The sequence below is a fragment of the Balearica regulorum genome, chromosome 7 (assembly GCF_011004875.1).
Source record: "Balearica regulorum gibbericeps isolate bBalReg1 chromosome 7, bBalReg1.pri, whole genome shotgun sequence".
NCBI classification, from domain to species: domain Eukaryota; kingdom Metazoa; phylum Chordata; class Aves; order Gruiformes; family Gruidae; genus Balearica; species Balearica regulorum.
Window position 1 is genome coordinate 40,155,926 of NC_046190.1, and position 14,678 is coordinate 40,170,603.

Genomic DNA, 14,678 nt, shown 5'->3' on the forward strand with positions numbered 1-14,678 from the left:
TTAGCCAGACTTACACTGCTTTAGCAGGATTTGTACTAGCTGTGCTTTAAGGCACTCAGAAAACGGGCCCAGAAGAGTTTGAAAACAAGGTGCAAGAAGAGGTTCAAGGTCTCTCCCGTACAACTGCAAAGACTATACCCCCTGTTTATGTTAGGTGAGGAGCTACTGCATTTGCAGCCTTCAGTTTCAGGCTGACCAAATCGTACCACTGCTGTTTTAATACAGTGAAGTTAGCAGTGGATATTTAGGCACAGAAGAGAAAATGGATATAAGTGACAAGGTTTTTTTTAAATAATCAGAATTCTAACAAACATCAGCATATCTGAATGCAAAACCAAGAGGTTTTCTTGGGAGGTATGTCAGATATTTCTAATTAAAATGCAACCAGTAACTGCATATAACAATCAGAGGTTTAAAAAACAACTGATGGGGGGGTGGGAAGAAAAAAAGAAAGCATCACCTAACAAGTTTCCAGCAGCCAAGCCTGTGTGAACGGTGAGACCTGAATTGCAAATTTAGCTTTGGTGAGAATTTTACCTCTGAGGCCAACAGATGCTTGCAGGGTATCTACGTGTGGTTTGCAAAACCTTCTCAGGTGAGCTTCAATCTTCTGAATAGCAAACAGATTAAAAACCCTCACCGATGCTTCCTGCATGTTAGTGTCTAGTTTTCTGGGTTTGGGGGGGGCTGTTGGTTTGGAGTGGGGGTTGTGTGTTTGTGTGTTGTTTGGGGTTTTTTAAAGGACAGTTTGGATTACCATGTGCAAATAATTTTAGAGCTTGCAACCTAATCTTCACCCATTTATGAGCAAAGCAAACCTAATCCCACAGTCAGGCTATTCTATCTGGTAGCAAAGCAAACGAGCTAAAAACGAAGGAAAAGGGAGAGTTACCATGGGATACCAAGATGCGTCACTTCTCTTGGCTCTCCTGGCGCCACGTGACATCTCAGCCGTGAGTGAAGAAGTCAGCAGATGGGATAGGAAAAAAAAAATGTAAAAAGGTCTCTAGATTATAGCAAAGTTTAGGCTTTTAAATCCAGTTTTAAATCCAACACTGCTTATAGCTACAGAAATACAGGCAAACTATATTTATCTATAAACTAAACTATCTTCCTATAAATCTTTTGCCTCTGTTCAATAAATACGTTTTCCCTTCCAACAGTCACCATCTTGCTCTTCGGTTCCTTACAGTAAATTTAGTCCAAGCGCATTCAGAAGTACTGCCCTTGCCATCTTCAGTAAAGCCATCACTTGCCTTTCAGAGGAAGCAAAGCAGGTCAGTAATTTCTACCTTGCTCGTAAATACAGAAGCAGCCACTTCACAGCAATAGACACGAGCAGTCAGAGTTCAAGAGAGATCAGAAGAGGGATAAATCACTTTGAATTTACTCTCAAAGTTATCGTGCAGGTCACCAAACCCACGCCTTGGGACAGAGCCCACTGAACCAAGACTTTCTTTTCATTTTCAAGGTAACAGCAGCGCACGAGCTGACCCCACTACATGCTGTGATTTTCACCCCACTCAGTCCAGTATACATTTTTAAACATCTCCTGCTCCGAGTCTTTTTTCTCCACATGAAATCGTAGAGTGGTTCAATGTTTGATTTTTCTTTTTTCCCCCTTTTACAGCTGGCAATTTCTTTCTCGCATGTCAAAACAGCTCTGATTCAAAGGACATTATTCCACCTCCATCCTCCTCCACCTCCCAAAGCCTCCTAATACCCACATGCTGCCGAGCGCCAAAAACTCCAGGGAAATTTGGTCCTTTCATACACCAACCAAGCAAGCAAATCACCTCTCTGTAGTAAAAGTGATGTACAGTGTAAGAAACCCTCACCCTCCAAGCCGCCCCGGTGCCTTCCATCGCGCAGTCGCAGTGTTTCAGCTCTACCCAAACATAACGCCACGCTGAAAATCGAGCTTGGAGGGAAATACCGCAGCCCTTCTGTCCCCAGTGCAGCAGGGTAACCTGATGGGTACCCCAGGCACCAGCTAGCAAGCTACCACTCCAACCTACCCAGCTATCAGCACTCTCCTATTAGCTCCAGATTGCAAAACTTTGGTAAAGTAACACAGCAAATTATCCAAGACAGCTGCTGCTGTAATCTGCTCATAAACACCAACTTTTTATCACCTGAATCATTTGCTACTATGTGCCTGTTTCCTATTAGCTACTAAATATATGAAATAATACAGAAGCCAAGAAATCCCACATTTAATCTGCTACTCCAACTTGTAGCCCCCTGCGTTAGCACACATCTATATGACACGGCATTTGAAAACAGCTAAGCGTTATTTATTACCTACTTACAAAATGAAGTTTCACATTTCTGTAGCAAGTTCAACACAGATGGCATTACCTTCTTCAAAACATTGCTTTAGTAACTGTTCCCTGCGCCAGAAGACACCATCTTTAATAGCCATGGCTAGGGTTTATCCAGCCTCCTTTGAGCCTCTAACCTTTCGGCAGGGTTACACCACTGTGCACCACCAAAAGAAAAACATGAGCGAAAGAAAAACTTTCCATTGTTTTAAGCTTGTTGCTTCCTTGTTTTATTTGGCATTATTTTTTTGAATGAGAAGGGCCTGGGTACAGTCATCCTCTGCTCACACTTTGCATAACATTCCTCTTCTCGCTTCCTCTGCTCACAATCATTTCTTCTCCACACTGGACAGTCAAAGTTTATTTACTTCCTTTTATACAACTGCTCCATGCCTTTGATTACCTTCAGCATCCTTTGCTGAACCTTTTTCTTTTTGGAGACGGAGGACCAACTGGCACAAGGAACCATGGAGAAAGATTTTTTAAATTTTTATATTTTTTTTACAGTAGCTTGTCGTTTTGTTCTCTACCCCTTCACTAATAAGATTCATTCATTTACTACTTTGACTTTACAGCCATTTTCAGCTCATGGATCTCCAGATTCAGGGAAAAAGCCTCCTAAGAGCAGAACAAAATCCAAAACTAATAATATATTTGCATCATGCCAGTGTTGAACGGACAAGCATTAGGTTTCAGAGACAGGAAAGGCCCTGAGAAGTGCAGTAATCTCCCAATCTCTCACAATGGCTGTTTCCAAAACTTCATTTCAACCAGAGCAGCCAAGCAAGGCATTCATCACATCCCTGTCTGTGCATGAAGAAGCCTTCCTCCATCCTCTCACTTTGCTCTGGCTAAACCCCTCACCCTCTGCTGCTCAGGCACAGCTTGGGAACCACCCGCTGCTTTAAAGTGCCCCAACCCCAGGCTCTCCGTGTTTTTGCAAAGCACCCCCAACCCAGCGGGCACCCCCAATCCCTCTTTTCTGCTCAGAGGGGCAGATCAGCATCCCCCACCTCCTTGCACGTATCGTTGACCCCTACTCTGGACTGCTGCTCGGGCTTGCTCTAAGAGCCGCCCAGCACACGACACATCCGCTGGCACCTCGACACATCCGCTGGCACCTCGTCGCAGCAAGTCCTGGAGAAGGAGCAAAGGCAGCAGTGCCCTGCGGGTGCCGAAGCCAAAAGGGCAGGGAGGAAGGGGGCAGGGGGGAGAAGGGAGCATGGATCTCGCGTTTCAGAGCTGGCAAGCCTGAATTCAGAGCCCACAGGCTCCATATCAAACAAGCAGAAGGTGCATCTCAAGCTGCTTGTGCTTGGTTAAAAAAAAAAAAATATATATATACACACACACACACTTTGGTCACCTCTATTTATTATTTCCTGATGCATTACCAGCAAAATGACCTCTACTGAGGAGCACAGAAAAAGCCCTGCTTTTTTATTAGTAACCAATTGCTGCTTTACAGCATCATTGACCTTGTACCCCATACAAGATTCCTTACCTCACCTACGCTCCACGCAAGCTCATTTCCTCTTTTTGTGTGGAAAAAGAGTACCCAACACTTTCTGTGTCATTAATAATCACAGTACACCACAGGACAGAGCTGCATCCTGAAACTCCTGCCTGGTACACAGATTTTTTTCCCAGTTTTTAGCACCTCAAGCTCCTCCCAACACAGGATGACAATACAGATTTGCTCTAAGTGTCCATTTTCACTCCACCTCAAATTACAAGAGAAGCAGATACTGGCTGAATAGAGCAATTTTCCAGCTAGAACTAAAGAATTGCTGCAGAAACATTTAAAAGAAAAAATCCTTAGGCAGGCATTTTATGGACAAACAATGGGATTACAAATGCACAGAGAAAGAACTTCAGATTTAGCATGACTTTTGCAGGGATGATGCATCTTGCACAAGCAAGAAGCAGCAGGATACAGACGAAAAATTGCTGTTTGTGTAAGTTCACTTAAAGAAATGATCTTTAAAGACTTATTCCTTGCAAGGCTGCGGGGTAAAAATAGAGCTCTTCCTTGGGATAACCTGCACAGTTTTGGATGCTGGTTGGAATAGACAGGAAGGACGGATTCATTTTGCTTGTGATGGTAACCGGGCTTTCTCTCAAGTGAGCACCCAGCACCCCACCCTGAGAAGAAACAGAATCAATAGGTTCAGGAACAGACTGTCTTGGGTACTCCACCTGGAATTTCAGGTTTCAAGAGTTCTCACTTGTAAAAATCAAATTATATGAATGTGGTCTGTGAAACAGCACTCCTTTGCTGGAGGCTACTCCTCGGGCATTCGGGTTGTTGGATGCTCTGTTCCTTTTCCACTCCTTTCCAGACCATTTCTCCATCCAGTTTTCACACCGTACAGGGACACCCTCCCGCCCACCCCGTATGCGCTCCTAACCAGAGACACGTGCCCACTGGCACGAGACTTTGACACGTTGGGTCTCCTTACAGCAAGGTGTCAAACCTTGCAATACCTGAGTAACCTTGTCCAACCATTCATCAAGTGGATCGCCATCCTGAAAGGTCTCGGCTGTTCACCGATACCTAACACATCTTTTGGTGCAAGCGTTCGTGCTGCCTCTTTCTGAACAGTAAGATTTCGGCTGTCAGTGTCATCTTTCTCATCCAGGTCAAATCAAGCCAAACAAGGGAGAGGGACAGGAAAAGAGTATTAAGACAGTCCGCCAAGGGGGGTATTAAAAGATGTGCAATGGTTCTCCAAAATGACGGGCAGAACAGCCGTGGATGGCAGGGTGTTCCTGCATTGCCATTCACTCTCCACGACCCCTTGAAACTCTCCCTCATCTCGAATTCCTCCTGTGCACTCTTTCTGTTCCAAGCTCAGGTCAACTCACATTTTTATCTCAGCCCTGAGCCTCCCTGCTGCCATTGCAGAGACTCGAGACAACCACTGAAAATCCAGTAAAACACTACTGTGCTTGGTTTCCCCTCCAGAGGGGGCAAATTTGCAGAAAACGGACCGTTGTGCCAGAAATTGCACAAAGGCGCTCCCTTTCCTTACCTTAGCCCCAAAACATGCGGTGCATCACGTTACGGGAGCAACAGGCTGACGGCTCCAGGCGCAGGCCAGCAGTGGTACCTCGCACCATGCTCAGAGGGAGGCACTTCTCACAAAATGCTGTTTTCAGGACAAGCGTACACCATGCCAAACCACACAGCACCTAAACTACACTGATTTAAGACTGCTCAATGCAGAGCGCTGCAGGTATCACGTCATCGTAGGACAATCAACACCAGAACTCTTGAATTAACAAGTTGCAACAGCAACCCCAATGATTTGAGTTTGGTCTCCCTGGAAGTTTAAGATGACAACCCCAGAAATCATTAATTTGAGAGCTAAAGTTTTGATTTGGGTCTGGACTAGTAGTTAGCAATACTCATTGGACAGGGGAAAGAGACTCAGAATCAAGTTTCCTAATTAAGGCACTGCTTTACAGTGGAGAAATACAAATAATGACTACCTCCCGTTGCCCCCCTGACTTTTGGCTAGGCAATTCTGTGTGCAAACAGTGGCGCATTTGAGTTGGGAATCTGAGTACACAACATATTTCCCCCTACACACAGAAATTAGCTCACTTTCATACCGGCTGCTTCAGCTGTGTAAATAAGAGCTAACATATTGCCTTTTATATATATTCTGTAAATCTAAAGCCTACAGAACGTAGCCAAGTAAAAGTCACAAAATTTTTAAGCTCTTTATCCTTGTGATATACTCCTTATTTCATAATTTTAACATAGCATTCACTGTAGATAACATTATTAAAATTTGACGAGGGAGTTGTCTATTCATTACAAAACCTTTCTCAACAGAACACTTTGGGGAAATCTTGAGGGAGGTGGGTATGAAATCAGCGTATTTTCACGCACCACTTGCAATTTTGTGATTATAATATTTGTGATTAAGTATCTCAGGATACTGCATGCTATTTACCTGTGCAACTACTGCTCAGAAACCAGAGCAAGTCAATGCACTTAAAGAATCCGGGCTTGGCTCAATGACATTACCACCTTGCTAACAAATCTGAAACCTAACTGGTAGGTGATGCTGCAGAGCTAGCAGTGATTTAAGGACAGAGCTGTCCTCCTGCTTTGATAGACCTGCCCATGGCATTAGTCCTTAGGGGTTACGAGCAGAGAGCTCACGCGTTGGCTTTGAGCAAGCCGACATCCTCACAAAGCACAAACACAACCTCGCGCTGAATATTACTGGAGTATGAGAAAAATCATTTAGAGACGCAGCAGCTACAACATCGCTACTTGCCTTATCTCCTTTGTAAACAGCTTTTAAACTGCCAGGTACAGCTATGATTAAGGAGCAGCTGGAGATGAGAAGAGAAATCCTCGTAACTGCTGACAGGTAAGTTTACTTGAGCTTCAGCACAAGCATTTAAAGATGAAAGAGCACAACGAGGATGCTGAAAGATGACTGACAGCTTGAGGAACACAGACCAGTTTTCAAATAATTTCTGTGATGTAGGGTAATATTTATGATCACAGGATTCACTGGGAATTAGATCATCCATTTAGCAGCAGGTTTGCCAGATCAACTGTCTGGGGACTTTAAACAGGATCAGCAAAATGTTTAGAGCATTGCAAAACTGGAGTCAACTGCCTTTGCACTCTTGGTATTCAGCTGCCTTCCTGGAGAAACTTCACAAAAGACTAAAACCGGGCCGGGGGGTGGAACAAAACAAAACAAAACAAAACATCAAGAGGAAGAGCAAGTTGAGTGCTGCAATTGATTTCAGAAAGTCGCATGCTGTCCGTGTTGACTGCTATACCCAGACTTGTTAGTCTACCTCTGCCTTATCTACACTGCTCGATTTCACATTTGCTGCTAGCTTCATTTAAATGCTTTTCATGCCAGATTATTATTTTTGGAGCAGACAGTTTGACGAACCAGTACTATGGCAGGGCGGTTACGCTGTCAGACAGAGGCCATCCAAACCTTTAGCAGGGGCAGACACAAGTAGCTGCATCGGGCTGAGGGCATCACTTAATTTGGATCGGCGACAGCATTCCTGAAACATCTGACGCAACCTTGTAAGCACGGTTAACGTATCCTAATAATAAAAACAGCGTTTGTGCAAAGCGCGTTCCTTACCTTTTCTGCAACTCGCCTTTCAAGATGTGCAGTGTAGCTCAGGGAGCTCCCAAGGCTATATTTACACGAGCTTTCCAAGAAACTATTAGTAAAGCTCAGGGAATTGAGTGAATGCATCAGTGTCTGGAGATGACTGCAATGAAGCTCCACAATGCAGAAAAGGACAGGGAGGAACCTAAAGGTAGGAGCATGCTCTAGACAAGATGGTATTTAAGTCTGCCTAGATGTAGCTTGGACGTACACATGATTCGAACAGCTGGGACAGTCACAGAGGACTCCAGTGACAGAGCAGACATCCTCCGGTGGGACTATAAAATCCCTGAGCATTTTAATACCAAATAGTCTACCCATCCTTTGCTACATATTTATCACCGTGGAGCAAAAGAGATCAGATATAACATTTTGTCTTCCTACGTAGTACATGGAAATCTGTCGAAACTGTTGCTGACAACCTTTCCACTATTCACTGGCAATGGGGACAGCAGAGGAGGGGGAGCACAGGCCAGGAAAAAAACCCTTTTTGTTTTAATGCATCTTGAAAACAAATCTACAAGAACAGAGAAAAGCATTTAATGAATGAACTGAAACAAAGCATCTTGTGCAAGAATCCCAATAACCGTATCATCTGTGCAACAATAAAACTGCAAAACCATGGAGTAATTTTAAACAACTACGTCTGTCAATAAAATAATGAATGTAGTCAATACTTATCCAATAAGAGAGTGCTATTTAATAGGGTCGAATTCAACGTAGGAACATAGCCTGTTGAATCCACCTGACTGAAGTTGGAGGAAAACAACTGATAAAGCTTCCCAAAAGGCACAAAACCCAGAAGTATCACCATCAGAGTCTGTGTCTCCTGGGCTGCAGACTAAGAGGACGCCCAGATTCATTACACGCTTCAGCACCACGTGAATACAGGTTTGCTGAATGCAAAGAAACCAGATAGAAACCGGAGAGCAAAACAAGATTAGAGATCAGCAAGACAGCGTTCCCCTCGTGAATCCAAATAAACAAGACATTTTGAACTATTTCCAGCATGACTTCAGCACAAAGTAACATTCACACTTCAACGTAATAGTTGATGGTTTAACTGCATGCTAAGAGCTACGGGAACAGCCACCTACAGCAACAGAGTTTAATATCAGCTGCTCAGCCTTCAAAGGAAGCGAAAAGAGTTGCAAAAGAGCCGCGCTGTACTTCAAAGCAGTAGCTGCCTTTCAGATAAAAGCTAAATGTATTTACATTCACTCTTCAAGCACTTGAACCCATGTAAAGCACGCTAGGTGCCCTGTCCCATCTCCAGACGTCTTAGGTAGATGATGTGACACATGAAAGCAGTTGGGATGGCATTAGCCATCAAACCCCAACTGAATCCTCAGGTACACGAGAGCAGAGTAGTAAAAATTAAGCCAAAGCAAAAAGGAGCACAAGCAAAGAGGATGCAAAGCAAGACGGAAAACCCGTTTTCTCTTTGAACACGTGCGAGAATTGGTGAGCACACCCTTACGAGAAATCCTATTGCTTGCGCCAGTAAACTATGAATCAGTCAGAGCCAGCCTCAGGACAAAGGAACAGTCATTTGCTAATTCAGTTGACAAACAAATTCTGAGAAGGAAGATTCCCTCTTTGGATTAAGGATTAATCCGCAGCAGGTACGGACTATTTTCATTAACCACAGCCATTTCCTGCTAGCACATCCTTTGCCTTTTCCAAGGAACAGGGAAACAGCTATGTGTCTGAAGGAAAATTAATTAGGAGACAAGAGTGAAACTATTGACAGCAACCTGTTTTACGCTACTCACTTACCAAGAACCAGCCAAGCTATTTGATAAGCAGCAATGGCTAGAAAATCTACCAAAGTTGAATCTGATCAATCCAAATAAACTGAGCACAGGGAACATATGATGTCTGCTCCAAAATTCAATTAAATCTTCAATTCTGCGTAAGTGCCCAAGATGTTACACCATCACTTGTGTCCTTGGACTCTTCACTCCTCTCTTGGTACAGCATCGCTCTGTTAACACGGGAGCAGGCAGCTGCAGCACGTCAGACCACAGACTGGACTCGAGTACTCCCAGGGGATTGCAAGGATTCACTTTGTGTTTGCACCAAAACCACCTATGCAGATCCTACAACATCCACCTGCCATGCCCACTTCTACAGGAAAGATTTCATGCGTGCAGCTCACGTGCATCTGGAAAGAGTCGGGAGGGGAAGTTAGTAGGGGGTCAAACAGGAGCCAGGAAGGATGCCCACGCTTTCCCAGAGAGCAAGGGTGAAGTCAGCAGCCGGTCGGTCGGGTGATGCCGTAAAAGGTGTTGCCTGTTGTGTGCAGAAGGTGAATAAAGGTGGTGCTTACACAGCAGATCCCGGGCTTTAACCTGCCACGTCACCTCAACTTCAAGCAACTTCAAGCTCGGGCATTCCTAGCAGCAAAGGTATTACTTAAGAAGTCAATGGCACAGTGAACTCACGTTCTACAGAGGATACAGAAAACCTCTAAGTTCACGTTCAGTTACATACTTGATTAACGAATTTCCCCAAAGGTACTTTTATGTGTACAAGACAACAGCCAGAAACCAGTCACTGCTTTTAACTGAGATTATCTCCCATGCATTTGACATTTCACAGGGTGGTAGGTTTTTGTTGTGGGGGTTTTTTGTTGGTTTTTGTTGGGGGGTTTTTTGTTTTGTTTTAAAGACACATCTGCTCTAGCCAACTGTTGCCCATTTAATTGGAAAATCTGACAGCTGAAAATCTTGGTGCCTGTTAAACTACCAAGTGGTCTGCACCAGAATTTAATTTTAACCATTCCAAGCCCTTGCTGTATTCATACACGGTTTTATTTCTGAACAAACAACTTAGGCAAAAAAATTTTCAAGAGATACCGCATACACTGAGGCTCCGTTCCCATGGAGTTAAATCTGGTAGGTATAAGCATACCTGGCAGCAACAAGCTTAAACAAAAATCATTAAGAGGTACAGAAATTTAGTTCCAACCATAAATCACACAGCTTTGCACTGCACTGTCTGCTTTAAATAGTCACTGTTACACTGTCATTATACAGCAATCAGTGCATTTGCTTGGCTCTCAAGTCCAGAGAGCTGCCATGGTCAGAATCATTACATGCTGTATAAAAGTAACGTTGGGTTTCTCTTTCAAAGCCACTGAAGTTTAAATTTAAAGAGAATTCAGCAAGCAGCTATACTGAGTACATACTGGAGGATGAGTATATTTATATAACAAAAGACTTCCTGGATTATTTTAAGGCTCAAGTTCTGTAAAGCTAACAATTGAGGAAAGGGATGTTTTCCCTTTGTTTAAAAATACAATACTCATACCAAAAAAAAAAAAAAAGAAAAAAAAAAAAAGAAAAAAAAGCAGCAGCAAGCCACTGAAGAGACAGCAGCATCTTGATATTCCACTACATTCGCTCCCTGTTTTTCAACGACTCATCCGCGTGCTTTGCGACCCCAGGAGTTTAGAATGTATGTTGCCGTACACAGAAACAAATATACAAAAAATACAGAGGTCCCAGATACCAAGGCATCTGAGAGTAGTATCTTCACATAAATTACAAGGTATGCCACACGCCCAACAGTATTTGGTTTGAATCTTTTTCATTTAGCACAGAACAAAGCAGTCTTGCACTGCCTGCACTGTACCTGTTGATGTTCAACCCCTATTAAATCTGCATTAAACTTTAAGTAATACATTACTACATTATTCATAACATCTGTGTATTGGACCCAGGGGAAACAAAAGTTGAATCAGTACAGTGGCATGAGATTCTGGTGTCTGGTAAAAGTGTCTTCTACTCTTAATATTTATATAGTTGAAGGACGGTGGGGAAAGTAGGGGGTTTTAATGCTGACAAAAACAAGCCCAGAACAACTATCATATAGACGCCAGTTTTCTGAAAGCAGCGACTGCAAAATCAAAACCTGCTCATAGCAATTCACCCTACGTGCGACACGCACACAAAAAAAATCGGTTCCCCTAATTTCAGCAATGTTGATGTTTAGTCACGGCATTTTTCTCATGATTTCTGATTAGTGGTGGTATTTCTTACAGCATCGGTGCAAGCGCTACTGAACATCTTAATTGTGCACCACTTGAGACTGTGAGGCTCACAGTGCAGTGACATCTGTAGGAGAGGGACTAAACCCAACTTTCCCAAAAAACAAGTTTGCTCAGGGCACCCGCAGGAAGAATTACAACTCATTAGGACGAATCACAACTGAAAGCTGCTTCTCTGCTCTGTCCCTCACCACAGCCTCTCAGAATCAGCCACTTTGGTATCACTAATATTCAAGACCGTTTTGAGAAAAAGGCAGCAGCTTTCCAACTAAGAACATAAGGCACACAAGACTTGGTTCATTCAATGTGCTAGTCACTCAGGTTACACACAAATAACAGTTTTAAAAACACGCTCTTTCTCAAAATCTCTATGCCCAATAGCTCCACTTTTATTTTCTGATTCTTACGACACCTCCCCCTCTAGCTCTTAAATCAGTCATGGAGCTTTCCAGCACAGATCAAACCCAACAAAACCACAAAAATCTTAAAAGATGCCTTTCAGCAAATCCTCACATGGCTTCAAAGGATTATTAAAAGACAAAAACAGAACTACAAGCAGCAAGAAAGGGCATAAGCCCCATTTATTTTCCTCTTCGCAGGTCATTCATCTACGTCAAAGGCAGAACTGGGAACAGAAACCAGGTTCTCCGGCCACCAGTCTGGTTGTCTACCCAATAGATCACTCCAGTTTCAACAGCCAGAAGGGCAAAGATTTCCTTATAAGTAGGGGGCTTGGAGCATTTATACACAACTTTTGCTCTTAGTTATCCTTATCTGGAGGCAGCAAAAAGGAACCGATCTAAGTCATCTTTCAGCTGACTTTTCCTAAGATTATACAATTTAGTACTGGAGTTAAGACTGTTTGTGTATATTTTTTTTCCTTGAATGAAGATAGTATCAGGCTGGCACAAGAAGCGTCTAAGCTAAGAGAAAATGGAGGGAATCACCGTATTCTCTACTAAGCCATGCTTTTAAATGAAAGCCTCACTTAAAGAAACCAGCCAGCACAGATGCCAAAAGAAACAGTGCCACGCAGCTGTAGGACAGTAAGTCAGACGATGCAAACACACCAGTGAGGACCGCTGAGTGCTGCCAGTGCTGAACACTGCCACTGGCACACACACACAAAATTATTAACCCAAAGCAAAATGGATTATCTGCCTGTGCAAGCCCAAAACAAGAACTTATCCAAATTCAGGTCACATTTAATAGCACTTTACAGTAAACAAAGTATTGAAAACACACACCACTCCAAAACACATGTGCTTGAAAATGCAAAATTCATTCACTTACCTGAAATTGCTGTTTTACCCAGAGCACTCGATTCATCGGGTTAGAAGCTCACTATGAATATGAGAGTCAAAGCTCAGAAGACCTGCTGCTGGCTGCTTCTCATGTATTCATAAGAGTCACTAATAAAAAAAACAAATAAAACCAATTACACTTTAAGAAGCACAGCTAACAGCAAGCCTTCTATTGGAATGTTAGGAGTTACTACAATGCAAAGATGACCTCAAGGTCTACCAATACCTGGGATATACAGTAAAGACCCTGCTAATATGGACAGCTGCATTTTAAAAATAGTATTTCCCAAAGAACACAGAAAGAGAGAAGATCCCAGTGTCCAAATAAGGCCTATAAGCTGCTTTCATTGGATCTGAAGGAGGCCTGGAGTGCTTCTCCATCCACTCAGTGGTATCCCACGGAGAGCAGATGCACTACTCCCCACGTGTACCAGCCTTCCTGCAGGAGTGTATCTTGACATACACTCGCTTTCCTCCCAGCCTGCACCAGGTTTGGACGAGACCACCACCCTCAGAACAACGTGAGAAACGGAGCTACCAGAAATGGGCCGCGGGCCACCGGATTTGGTCCAGGGGCCCCACAGACCAGAAGCCCTCTATCCCAACATCAAGGGAATCTCAGAGTTTTGCTGTCGAAAGCCATACCCAGAACACATTTTCTTTCACTAAAAACGCAAGCAGGCAGAACAAGTCTCGGGATATACATTGCCGCTTGGAGCACACATTGAAGAAATAAATCTTGACGTTTTCTTTGAAGGGAGCTGGTAGAGTCACCCAGGCATCACACAAGGTACCAGGTTTTGCTGACAAATAAGCTGATTCAGGGGGTGCGAAGGAAGAAGGCTGAAAGCCTTTTCTGCTAGCCTTCAAGATAACCAAGATCATTTATAAGAGAGAAAGCGCTTGCACTTAAGTAAAAACACAAAAGAAAAATCTAAATGCATGTGACCAAAATCCTCACGAGGCAGCACCCAGGTAACAGGCTTCTCTCCATCCCCTTATCTGACTTCTGCACAGCCAAGCGGCAGAGCCCGCAGCGGTAGACAAACCATTCGGCCCTGTGGCTGGGAAGCAAATGCACTCTTCATCCAAACCCCCCCCAGCTTTCAAGGGAGACAAAACACTCAGAAGAGAACCAGCCCCCTTTTTGCATGGGGCTCTGCAGGGCTATTTCAATTAAACTTTCAAACAAGGGAAAGCCAGACGATCTCCCTGCTCCGTTCACATTAGTTAGAAAACTGCGATTCATATATTTCCATTCAAATACTAGTTGTGGAGGGGGGAAATCAAATTCTGCTTGCTGAAGCAGAACCAAATCCAAATAACTGACTGCCAGGAAGCAAGCAGTCTGCTGCATGGCAATTCTGCTTTCTTGGACTCCTTTTTAGCTACATTTAGGATTACTTCGAAATTCACATTTGGATTTTACACTGCATTCTTGCCTCGTCTTCAAGATTATTTCATCAAAGTGTTTCAGGGAGAGTGCCATCAGGCACCCCCCCTCCGAACACCCACCCTGAGTACCCACCAGCCAGAAGACTCCTCTCTGTAATCGGCTGGAAGTCAAGTAGGTTTTGTCCACCTGGATCGAGCCACGGCACACTGCCAGGGTGGAGCTGCTCAGTGAAAGCCTTGCTATCCTGCCCCGTTTGCTGTAGGGTTGTAGTAATAAGAACTCGTGTTTACAAAATGTAAGAGAAGTTATCCATCCCATGAATGCCCACCAGCATGTCTTCAGTAAGGAGGAAGGCCCTGTTTCCATGAGTAACCACAGTCTCATCTCGTAACAACGGCCACCCTCCTGAACACATCATACTCTGTCTGCTCG

General features: G+C 43.8%; 1 protein-coding gene across 6 annotated transcripts in view; it reads right to left on the minus strand.

Moving 5' to 3' along the window:
• The window catches only part of SGMS1 (sphingomyelin synthase 1), a 98,176-nt gene that overhangs the window by 57,152 nt on the left and 26,346 nt on the right, over positions 1-14,678 (minus strand). For 4 of the 6 annotated variants that reach the window (XM_075759026.1, XM_075759031.1, XM_075759033.1 and 1 more), the window contains one exon: positions 12,840-12,958. The exons of the other annotated variants lie outside the window; for them this stretch is intronic. The gene's annotated coding sequence lies outside the window, so the exon portion shown is untranslated. The remainder of the gene's footprint in view (positions 1-12,839; positions 12,959-14,678) is intronic. 6 annotated transcript variants of the gene reach the window in all.